Genomic DNA, 11095 nt, shown 5'->3' with positions numbered 1-11095 from the left:
ACCCAGCTCCAGAAAACACATATCCACCCCCAAGGGCCTTCAGAAATCCCCCCGGGACAGGTTTCTGACCAAACCAAGCCCTCAAGAATGAGAGGTCACAAAAGCAAAAGACTTTCACTCCACTGGGGGAATCATATACCAGTCTTTTCCACAGATTGAGGCAGTTGGGCATGTTGAATCCAATTGATCCCAAAATGCCAAATCCTCCCCCTAGAAATCTTGACCACTCCGTGAGTTGTGAGTACTATTCAGGGGTCCCTGGGCATGATACAGAGAAGTGTTGGAAACTAAAAACAGCTGTGCAAGAGCTTATTGATACTCATCGGATCGAGATTCAAGACCTAGAAGCACCAAATATCAATCAGAATCCACTACCAACTCACCAGGAGACACACATGATTAAGTTGATACATAAAGAGGGAGAGCCCAGGAAGCCCTCGCAGACGGTAATGATGATCCGTTCCAGCGAAACCAGCTCAAAAGAAAAAGTAATCAGTGGGAAATCAGTGGTCCAGTTGAGAGGGGTAGATGATAAACCAGCTGTGGTAGCCGAGAGAGGGTCGTCAAGCATTGTTGTAGTGAAACGAGAGAAAGTTAAAGTGGTAGTGCCAGGCATCGCAAGTAAACTTGTTGTGGTCGTGAAGGGTGCTCGCGCAGAGCCTGTTATTATAAAACCAGTAACTCAGCTTCCAGTAATCAACAGCAAGACTGTTCCTTGGAATTATGAACGGGTGACGGTGATTTACAAGGGGAAAGAAGTCAAATAAGAAGTTTGTGAAGTGCAAGGTTTGACTCGCTCAAAAAGGTGTTTCGCTCCCGAGGAATTAAGAAGAGATAAAGATAATCCAACACCGGTAAAGAAAGCGGTAACTAAAGAAGAGGCAGAGGAATTTTTGAGGAAAATGAAAGTGCATGACTATTCTGTTGTAGAGCAGTTGAGGAAAACACCCTCTCAGATCTCGTTACTCTCGTTGCTAATCCATTCAGATGAACACCACCAATCCCTGATGAAAATCCTGAATGAGGCCTATGTTCCCGACAAGATCTCAGTAAACCATCTAGAAAATATAGCCAACAAGATTTTCGAAGTAAACAGAGTCACTTTTTCCGATGATGAATTGCCAGTAGAGGGTACTGAGCAGAACAAAGCCCTTTACCTGACAGTAAAATGCAAGGATGCCGTGGTTACCCGGGTATTGGTTGACAATGGTTCAAGTGCGAACATCTGTCCTCTCTCCACTCTAAGCAAGTTGAAAGTAGAAGAGGAGAGGATCCATAAGAACAGTATCTGTGTGCGGGGATTTGACGGCGGAGGCAAAGACTCAGTCGGGGATATAATGTTGGAGCTGACCATAGGTCCAGTAGAACTCACAACAGAATTCCAAGTGTTGGTTATCACTGTTTCCTACAATTTGCTCTTAGGGTGACCATGGATTCACGCCGCTAAAGCAGTACCATCAATACTCCATCAGATGGTCAAGTTTGAATGGGACAGACAGGAAATAGTTGTGCACGGCGAATATAATTTGTGCGCTCACAGCAACACCATTGTGACATTCATTGAAGTGGAAGATGATAAGGGACCATGAGTCTAGCAAGTTTCTGACGCAATGTCAGTCGAGAAAGTTATAGAAGGGAAGTGTATCCCAAGTCCAAAGATAAACGCTGCATCAGTCATGGTAGCATATGAAATGCTGAAGAATGGTTTTGTACCAGGAAAGGGTTTAGGGTCAGATCTGCAAGGCATCATATAGCCCGTGTCTCTTCCTAAAAACTTGGGAACATTTGGTCTGGGATTCAAGCCCACAGTTGCAGACATAAAAAGAGCCAAGAAATTGAAATAGAGGACATGGGTCCTTCCAAAGCCGGTCCCACATCTTTCCGGATCATTTGTCAAGTCCGGTACAAGGAGTCGCCTAGTGACAACAATTCTCAGTTCTGCGATTAATCCTGACAATGAGTTGATTGAAAGATTTGAGCAGTTGTTCGACAGTGTGAGCATGGTGGAAATTGGAGAGGGTTCTAGCAAAGCGGAAGTGCAATTTGTTGGGCAAAAAACAAAGCTTAATAATTGGAAGGCTACTCCTCTCCCTACTCGGAAGGAGTCTTGGTAGTTCGCTTTGATTTTCCTTTAAGTTTGTACGGATTATTCCAGGGTTGTAATCCAGATTTCATTTTTTCAGTTTGATTGAGTGTGCAAACCTTGTTATCTTTTATCAATCAATGAAATACAATTTCCCTTTCTTCATCATTCCTGATGGTTTTCCTTTTGTTTTGTTTTCTTTTCTATACAGTTCTTTTTTCGCTGGTTCTAATGACATGACATGCATAAGGAATTCTCAGCCCAGTCTTAAAAATCAATTTGATTCCGAAATGTTAGTTCAAGAAGTAGAGTGTGGTTACGAATCAGAATGTGATGATGAAGCTTTCGAAGAGATTAGTAAGGAGTTAATTCACTTCGAAGAAAAACCCAAACCCAACTTGAATGACACAGAAGCCGTCAATTTAGGGGACACGAACAATGTCTGAGAGACTAAAATAAGTGTCCACCTCGAGCCAAAAATCTGGGAGGAGTTAATCAAAGCACTCATCGAGTACAAAGATGTTTTTGCATGGTCATATGACGACATGCCGGGTTTAAGCACTGATTTAGTGGTCCATAGATTGCCCACTGATCCGGCATTCCCCCATCAAGCAAAAGCTGAGGAAATTCAAAACTGATATGAGTGTGAAAATTAAAGAAGAAGTTACCAAGCAGATGGATGCAAAGGTTATTCGGGTCACCCGATATCCTTTTGGTTGGCTAATGTCGTGCCCCTACCGAAGAAGGATGGCAAGATCAGAGTATGCGTCGATTACCGCAATCTCAACAAAGCAAGTCCGAAGGATAACTTCCCGTTACCCAATATCCACATTTTGATCGATAATTGTGCCAAGCGTGAGATTGGATCTTTTGTGGATTGCTATGACGGGTATCATCAGATTCTAATGGATGAAGAAGATGCAGAAAAGATAGCCTTCATCACGCCATGGGGAACTTATTGCTACCGAGTAATGCCATTTAGGTTGAAGAATGCTGGGGCAACTTATATGAGAGAGATGACTACTGTATTTCATGATATGATACACAAAGAGATTGAGGTATACGTAGATGATGTGATCATAAAATCAAAGCATCAGGCCGACCACGTCGAGGATTTGAGGAAATTCTTCTAGAGGCTTCGCAGGTACAACCTCAAGCTTAACCCCGCCAAGTGTGCATTTGGTGTTCCATCCAGAAAGTTGTTAGGATTCATAGTCAATCGGCGAGGCATCGAGTTGGACCCATCAAAGATCAAAGCCATACAAGAGTTGCCCCCTCCGAGGAACAAGACTGAAGTGATGAGTCTGTTTGGAAGCTGAACTACATCAGCAGGTTTATTGCTCAGCTCGCGACAACTTGTGAGCCTATTTTCAAGTTGTTGAGGAAGGACACTGCGATCAAGTGGACTGATGAGTGTCAAGAAGAGTTTGATAAGATAAAAGGTTACTTGACAAACCCACATGTGTTGGTTCCTCCAGAACCAGAAAGACCTTTGATTCTTTACTTGACAGTCTTGGAAAATTCATATGGTTGTGTACTGGGGTAGCATGACGTCACCGGCAGGAAAGAACAAGCCATCTATTATCTTAGCAAAAAGTTCACAGCTTATGAGGTTAAGTACACTCACCTGGAAAGGACATGTTGCGCCCTAACTTGGGTGGCACAGAAATTGAAACATTATTTTTCATCCTACACTACCTACCTCATTTCGCGTTTAGATCCGTTGAAGTATATCTTTCAAAAGCCTATGCCGACGGGAAGACTTGCAAAATGGCAGATTTTGCTCACAGAGTTTGACATAATCTATGTGACTCGGACTGCGATGAAAGCCCAAGCACTGGGCCGAGAACCCGGTCGATGAAGAGTATGAGCCACTGAGGACTTATTTTCCTGATGAAGAGGTGATGCATATTGATGAACTAGAACAAGCCGAAAAACCAGGTTGGAAACTTTTCTTTGATGGGGCTGCTAACTTGAAAGGAGTCGGAATAGGAGCTGTGCTTATTCTGAAACAGGATATCACTATCATGTTACAGCTCAACTTCGTTTTTATTGTACCAACAATATGGCTGAATACGAAGCATGCATTTTGGGTTTAAGGCTAGCTGCAGACATGGATGTCCAGGAAGTCTTGGTCTTGGGAGACTCGGACCTTCTGGTACATCAAATTCAAGGAGAATGGGAAACGCGAGATCTGAAGCTCATACCATACCGACAATGCTTGCATGATCTTTGTCAACGGTTTAGATCAGTGGAGTTCAGGCATATTCCAAGGGTCCATAATGAGGTCGCCGATGCTTTGGCTACCCTAGCGTCAATGCTGCACCATCCGGACAAAGCCTATGTCGATCCTTTGCACATTCAAGTACGAGATCAACATGCTTACTGCAACATGATTGAAGAAGAATTTGATGGCGAACCATGGTTCCATGATATCAAGGAGTACATCAGAATAGGGATATACCCAGTGCAAGCCACGGGGGATCAAAAGAGAACAATTCGACGGTTGGCAAGCGAATTTTTCTTGAGTGGGGGAGTTTTATATAAAAGAACACCAGACCTGGGATTGTTAAGATGTATAGATGCTAGACAAGCTACGTCTGTTATGTCCGAAGTACATTCAGGAGTCTGCGGACCACATATGAGCGGATATGTGTTGGCAAAGAAAATTCTCCGAGCAGGTTATTATTGGCTCACCATGGAGAGAGATTGTATTAGTTTTGTGCGCAAATGTCATCAGTGCTAGATACACGGAGATTTGATTCATTCTCCGCCCTCGGAATTACACACAATGTCAACGCCATGGCCCTTCGTCGCTTGGGGCATGGATATCATTGGACCAATTGAGCCAGCAGCATCCAACGGGCATAGGTTCATTCTGGTAGTCATTGATTATTTCACCAATGGGTTGAGGCCAAAACCTTCAAGTCTGTGACCAAGAAAGCAGTGGTTGATTTTGTTCACTCACATATCGTCTGTCGATTTGGAATCCTGAAGGTGATCATCACAGATAACGGTGCTAATCTTAATAGCAATTTGATGAAAGAGGTATGTCAACAGTTTAAGATTACACACTGCAATTCTACCCCATATTGTCCCAAGGCGAATGGAGCAGTTGAGGCAGCCAACAAAAACATAAAGAAGATACTTCGGAAAATGGTAGAAGGTTCTAGGCAATGGCATGAAAAATTACCATTAGCATTGCTGGGTTATCGCACTACTATCCGTACTTCAGTAGGGGCAACTCCTTATTTGTTGGTATATGGAACTGAAGCCGTAATACCTGCGGAAGTTGAAATCCCATCCCTTCGGATTGTCGCTGAGGCTGAGATTGATGATGATGAGTGGGTCAAAACCCGTCTGGAGCATTGATTGATGAAAAAAGATTGGCTGCTGTGTGTCATGGCCAGTTGTATCAAAAGAGAATGACGAGAGCATACAACAAAAAGGTGCGTCCCCGGAAGTTTGAAGTGGGCCAGCAAGTGCTGAAACGCATCCTTCCACATCAGGCTGAGGCAAAAGGCAAGTTCGCCCCGAATTGGCAAGGGCCATTCATTGTAACCAGAGTATTGTCCAATGGTGCTTTATGTTTAACAGATATCGAAGGAAAATGCATAGACATGGCTATCAATTCTGATGCAGTAAAAAGATATTATGTATGATTTCTTTGGTATAATTGTTGATTGTTTGTATTTGGCATTATTTCGAAGATTGAAATGACGAAGGCAATTTGTTCTACTTTCTAAACACTTTACCCTTTGTTCCCCTTTTTTGAGCCTTATTTATTTCTTTCATACCCCTCTTTTGGAATCAATAACTAAAGAGAGAGAAAAAGAAAGAAAAGAAAAAGAGAAAAGAAAAGAGGTGAAAAATATAACAACAAGAAAATTCAGGTGTGAACTACGTTTGACCTGATCCCTGTTAAGGGTACGTAGGCAACTTTACGGCTCGGTCATAGTAAAATAAAAGTCAGAAGATCCCCAAGCAAGAAACTGGGACAGAGGTTGTATTTGTAATAATAAATGTGATTCCAAAAGTTGTAATCTTAAACCCATGTCAAATTATTTTGAGCCTTTGATACCCTTTCTTTCTAATCCCATCCAAAAGCCCACATTACGGTCCAAAGAAAGACCTTCTGATTAGTTTTTCGAGAGATGACAAGTCAAACAAACAGAAGAGATTTATATCAGGGTAATACTCCGGTCTAAGCAGGGAAAATAATGAAAATGAGAGAGTCTTATTGGTGAAAACCTTCACAGGCACCATAAGGCGATGGGAGTTGAGAGAAACAAGAGAGTCTTATTAGTGAAAACCCCTCGAAGGGCACTATAAGGTGACAAGGAATTAAAATGGGGGAAAACGAGATAAGATTGATGGAAAGGATTCATCGAGACATCAAGCAGAATAAAGATGTTGTTTCGGCAAAAAGAAGATGGGTTGCGGGACCTTTGAAATACAAAGTAGGGATATTAGAAAGATTGATGGATGTAAACAGACTGGGTTGATTAATCCAAAAATGCACGACATGACCATTGGGATCGGTTATACCATTCAGATAAGTTATTTTCTCTTCAAACAATTGTTTAGAAAGATTTTTCTTATTCTATCTTTCGAAGTCATCATTTTCCATTTCTTTTGGTCAGTAGTAGTTTGTTTTTAAAGAAGGATTTTCAAAGCCAACTACCAGTTGCCAACATGGTGCAAGGTAAATGGGGATAAGACAAGCGAGGATAATGTGATGGGACGAGAAAGACGGCGTTGTAAAACCAAATGATGGATTGGTCTAAGTTTTCGGGGACGGTATGGGGCAAAGGTGGAAAACAACGGTGGAGAGGTTGGTGAATACAGAATCATCAAGAAGGTAGGAAGTTATCAGCCGAGTTTCAAGATGGTTGAACACGCAGAGCATGGAAAAGAGCGGCAGGGAAAATTGTTCCCGGCAGGAGCATCCTCACGTTTTAAACTAACAAATTCACTTTGATTTTAAGCAGGGACGGGAAATGTTATTGATGACAGAAAGACATGCCACAAGAAAGATCATCAAACTGGGGCAGGAAATTTTCTTTCATTTTTGAAAATTTTCTGGAAGTGAGGTACCTACTTGGGAAGAAGGAAGATAACACAAGTTTGGAGAAAAGTGGCATCCCCAGCAGTTTTCGGAAGAAGGCAAAACAAGTTTCAAAGCAATTTCGGGAGAAAGATAACACAAGTCTTAAGGGAAGTAGTTCCAGAGGGAGGAAAACACCAGCTTTAAGGAAAGTAGTCTTGGAAGGAGGAAAATAGCATATTTTTGAATGAAACACCGGAGTTATCCCCGACAGTTTCAGAGGAATGAAACACCAGTTTTGGGGAAGCAGTTCTGAAAGAAGAAAATTCAAGTTAGAAATCGTTCAGGAGGCAGGAAGGAACAATGACAATAGAACGCATTTTTAAGTCATAATAGAAGTCAGCAGCCCGCCTGGATAATGGAGGCATTATCTTTTAAGTCATAATAGAAGTCAGGAGCCCGCCTGGAGAATGGAGGTGTTATATTTTGAAGAAGTTGTTGAAGTCAGGAGCCCGCCTGGAGAGTGGAGGTGTTATATTTTGAAGAAGTTGTTGAAGTCAGGAGCCCGCCTGGAGAATAGAGGTTTTATATTTTTAAGTAGTTGTTGAAGTCAGGAGCCCGCCTGGAGAATGGAGGTGTTATATTTTGAAGAAGTTGTTGAAGTCAGGAGCCCTCCTGGAGAAGGGAGGTGTTATATTTTTAAGAAGTTGTTGAAGTCAAAAGCCCGCCTGGAGAATGGAGGTTGTTATATTTTCAAGTTGTAGTCGAAGTCAGGAGCCCGTCTGGATAATGGAGGCATTATCTTTTAAGTCATAATAGAAGTCAGGAGCCCACCTAAAGAATGGAGGTGTTATAATTTTAAGAAGTTGTTGAAGTCATGAGCCCGCCTGGAGAATGAAGGTTATTATACGTTCAAGTTGTAGTCGAAGTCAGGATCCCGCTTGGAGAATGGAGGTATTATCTTTTTAAGTCGTAGAAGAAGTCAGGAGCCCGCCCGGAGGGCGGAGGGTTACAACAAAAATCCCCAGCATAAACTCAAGTTCAGAAGTCAAAAGAGAGGCAACAATGGTCAAATAAAGATAATTCGCGTGTCGAAGGAGAAACAATTCGAATTTCACAAGAAAGAAAGAAACATCAGAGGAAACACAAGCCAACAAGAAAGCAAGGCAACAAGAGCAAGTTTGAAGATCTAGATAAGATTTTGTAATTCCTAGTTTAGTCTAGCTTCTTGTTTTCTTTTAGCATGGTGTAATAAGGAGGGCAGTAAGCAGGTAGCAGCAGCAGCAATAGCAGTAACAATAAAACCACAGCTTCATGGTAGTCCCAGCTACCGACACTTCCCGAACTACATTGACCTGATTCCTTTTTAGCCAGGGATATGTAGGAAACCTTTGAAGCCGAGGTTCAGTCAAATATTTCAAAAATGCTTCACACGGAGTAGCCTAACGGGCAAAAATCGCTCGTATCCGCTCACTTTATCTTTGCACGAAAACTCTTCGTATTTCCGGACAAAGAGGGGCAGCTGTGAGCACGTGATTTTTGCCTCACAGGAACTACTCCAAAAGAAATAAAAAAAATAAAAAATAGTTTTTCTTTGTACGCAATTTGGAGAATTTTCGTGGCACTTTGTTAATTATTCGTGTTGTCTGTGCATGTTCATCTTTGTTTTTAATTAAAGAAAAATACAAAAATAGGTTGCATTGACATTTAGGATTTAATTCTGTAATTAGGAGTAGTTAAGTGTGCTCTACAAAAATGAAAAATTCATAAAAAATAATGTACTTCGTATTTTAATATTTAATGTCAAAATCGTGTGATTTTCTTTTATTCAACTTTGTGTGATATTTGTTTTTAAGAGTTAATTAGCATTTTAAGTTAATTTTGGTTTTACAATTTAAATTAGGATTTTTAGGTTTTTAATTTTGAAGATTAGTTTAAAAAGAAAAGAAAACAAAAATGAAAAATAGAAGAGAAATCGGACTGGGCCATGTTAATTTTGACCAAATCCAGTCCAAATTTTGTGTCTAACCCGGTCCAACTGATCAGCCCACTCAAACGTCCCAAACGATTTCGTTTATGTCACTTTCAATCAGTGCCGTTGGACTGAATCAATCCAACAACCGAGATCATCTCTCGCTTACCCATTCCCTAACCCGACCTATTTACCGGAGATGGATCTGGTCTTAGGAGTGCCTAAACAGTGCCATTCCACTTAAATGATCAATCCAGGCCGTTGATCTCATCAGATCAAACGGCCAGGATTCGTTTCCCCCTATGGTATATAAACCTAATCCCTTACCCGTTCCCCCCAAGCCAAACCCCTCCCCTTCGTCTCCAAGAAACAAAGACCAAATGACCCTCCACCAAACCCTAGCCGCCCTCATACCCCTTCGCCTGAAAGCCGGCGACAACGATGCCGGTGACCACGAAACTCACACCCCTGAACCTTCTAGCCACCCTCTCTACGAATCCATGTGCCATTTACTTCGAATTTCAATGGAACTCTTCGAATCTTCAATCGAAGATCGTCCAAAAACCTCACCTTCTCCGATTAACCCCAAAATTACACCACAGCCTCTCCATGACGTCCTCTTTCCAAAACCTGAATCAGTTTTCTTCGAATCAGTATCAGGCGCTTCGAATCTTAGATCGAAGAATCGAACCAAACCCTAATCCGTTCAATGGCCACCAAACTCACACCTTTTGTCCACTAGACCACCCTCGTCCCAAGTCCCTTACTAGTTTTGCGCGAATCAGAGCGAAGTTGGTCGAATCTCAAAACGAAAGAGCAAACCCTAAAGGGAAAGAATTGAGGTCGTGGTCGACCTTAGTCGTGTGTTCTCAGTCGAGAACACTCTATTAAGGTCCGTCTCGGCTTCAAACACAAGTGGGAGTTTCAACTAAAACAAATGGGATCTGGGACTGAAATTCTAAGGTACTTATTTTTCTTTACTTTTTCTTTTGATTGTTTCATGGCTTGTCTGATTAAGTTTCGTTATAGTTCTATCTCTTTCAATTACTTTCCTTTCTTTCTTCTCCATCGGAATTTTTCTTGGTCCAGTCTTCTTCTATCAGTCAACATAGGGTTAAATAGTTTCATCAATTAATTCAGTTTAATTGTAGTTCAGTAGTTTTGGTCAAATCGTTTGCTGTTATGCCAAATTGTTTCATTTTTATATGATGTTTGGTCCCCTACTCTGTGACGTGACTTGGCATATGAATTTAGTTGTTCATTCAATGTGTTTACATTTTCATCTGCTCGTATTTAGGTTTAGTGTAGAATTGTGTTAGTCTATTCCCTGAATCCTTAAACCCTTCATCTTGGTCGCGATACTGTTCGTTCTGATGTGAGTTTAATTATTGTGTGAGTTTAGTGGTTTGAATCTGACTGGGTTTTGTTTGAGTTTGGAGTCCGATGGAATTGAAATTGTGTTTAAATTCAGCTTTAGTTAATCAGTGATTAGGTTCTTCTTTAAGAATTGGTTATAACTGAAAGATGTAGCACAAATTAAAGGGGGGTTAAGTTAGGATAGTAATCACAGGGGTTCCAGGGGGTAATTTGGGAATTGAAAACTTGAAGAAATGGGTAGGTTGAGTGTTCTGTCCACTAAGTGCTAATGTAACATTAAACTAATGCATTTGTTTAGTGTTAATGGGGAACAAAACATAATGGTATGGGGAGGCTTAAAAGGGATTGATTAAAATATGTTGCCCATACCTGTTTGAACATTAAATAAGGAAAAGACAAGGGATAATGGGGAAAAACATACTCTAGTGGAGTTCTAAAGAAGATCATGGGCAAAATCAGTTTCTTAATTCTGCCTGAGTGCTCTTGAGAGCTGGCAAGGTCAGTGTTTGAGTATAAAGTGGAGGGACTTAGGACAGAGTTGAGAGGACACCTTAGAAGAGAAAAAGCAATCTGAAAAGAGGGAGTTTTTGAGAGTTCTTTGAAGAGGCAGCCTCAT

The sequence above is a fragment of the Nicotiana tabacum genome, chromosome 11, assembly GCF_000715075.1.
Source record: "Nicotiana tabacum cultivar K326 chromosome 11, ASM71507v2, whole genome shotgun sequence".
NCBI lineage: Eukaryota > Viridiplantae > Streptophyta > Magnoliopsida > Solanales > Solanaceae > Nicotiana > Nicotiana tabacum.
The sequence above is the reverse complement of the archived record's forward strand: the minus strand, read 5'-3'. Positions refer to the sequence as shown.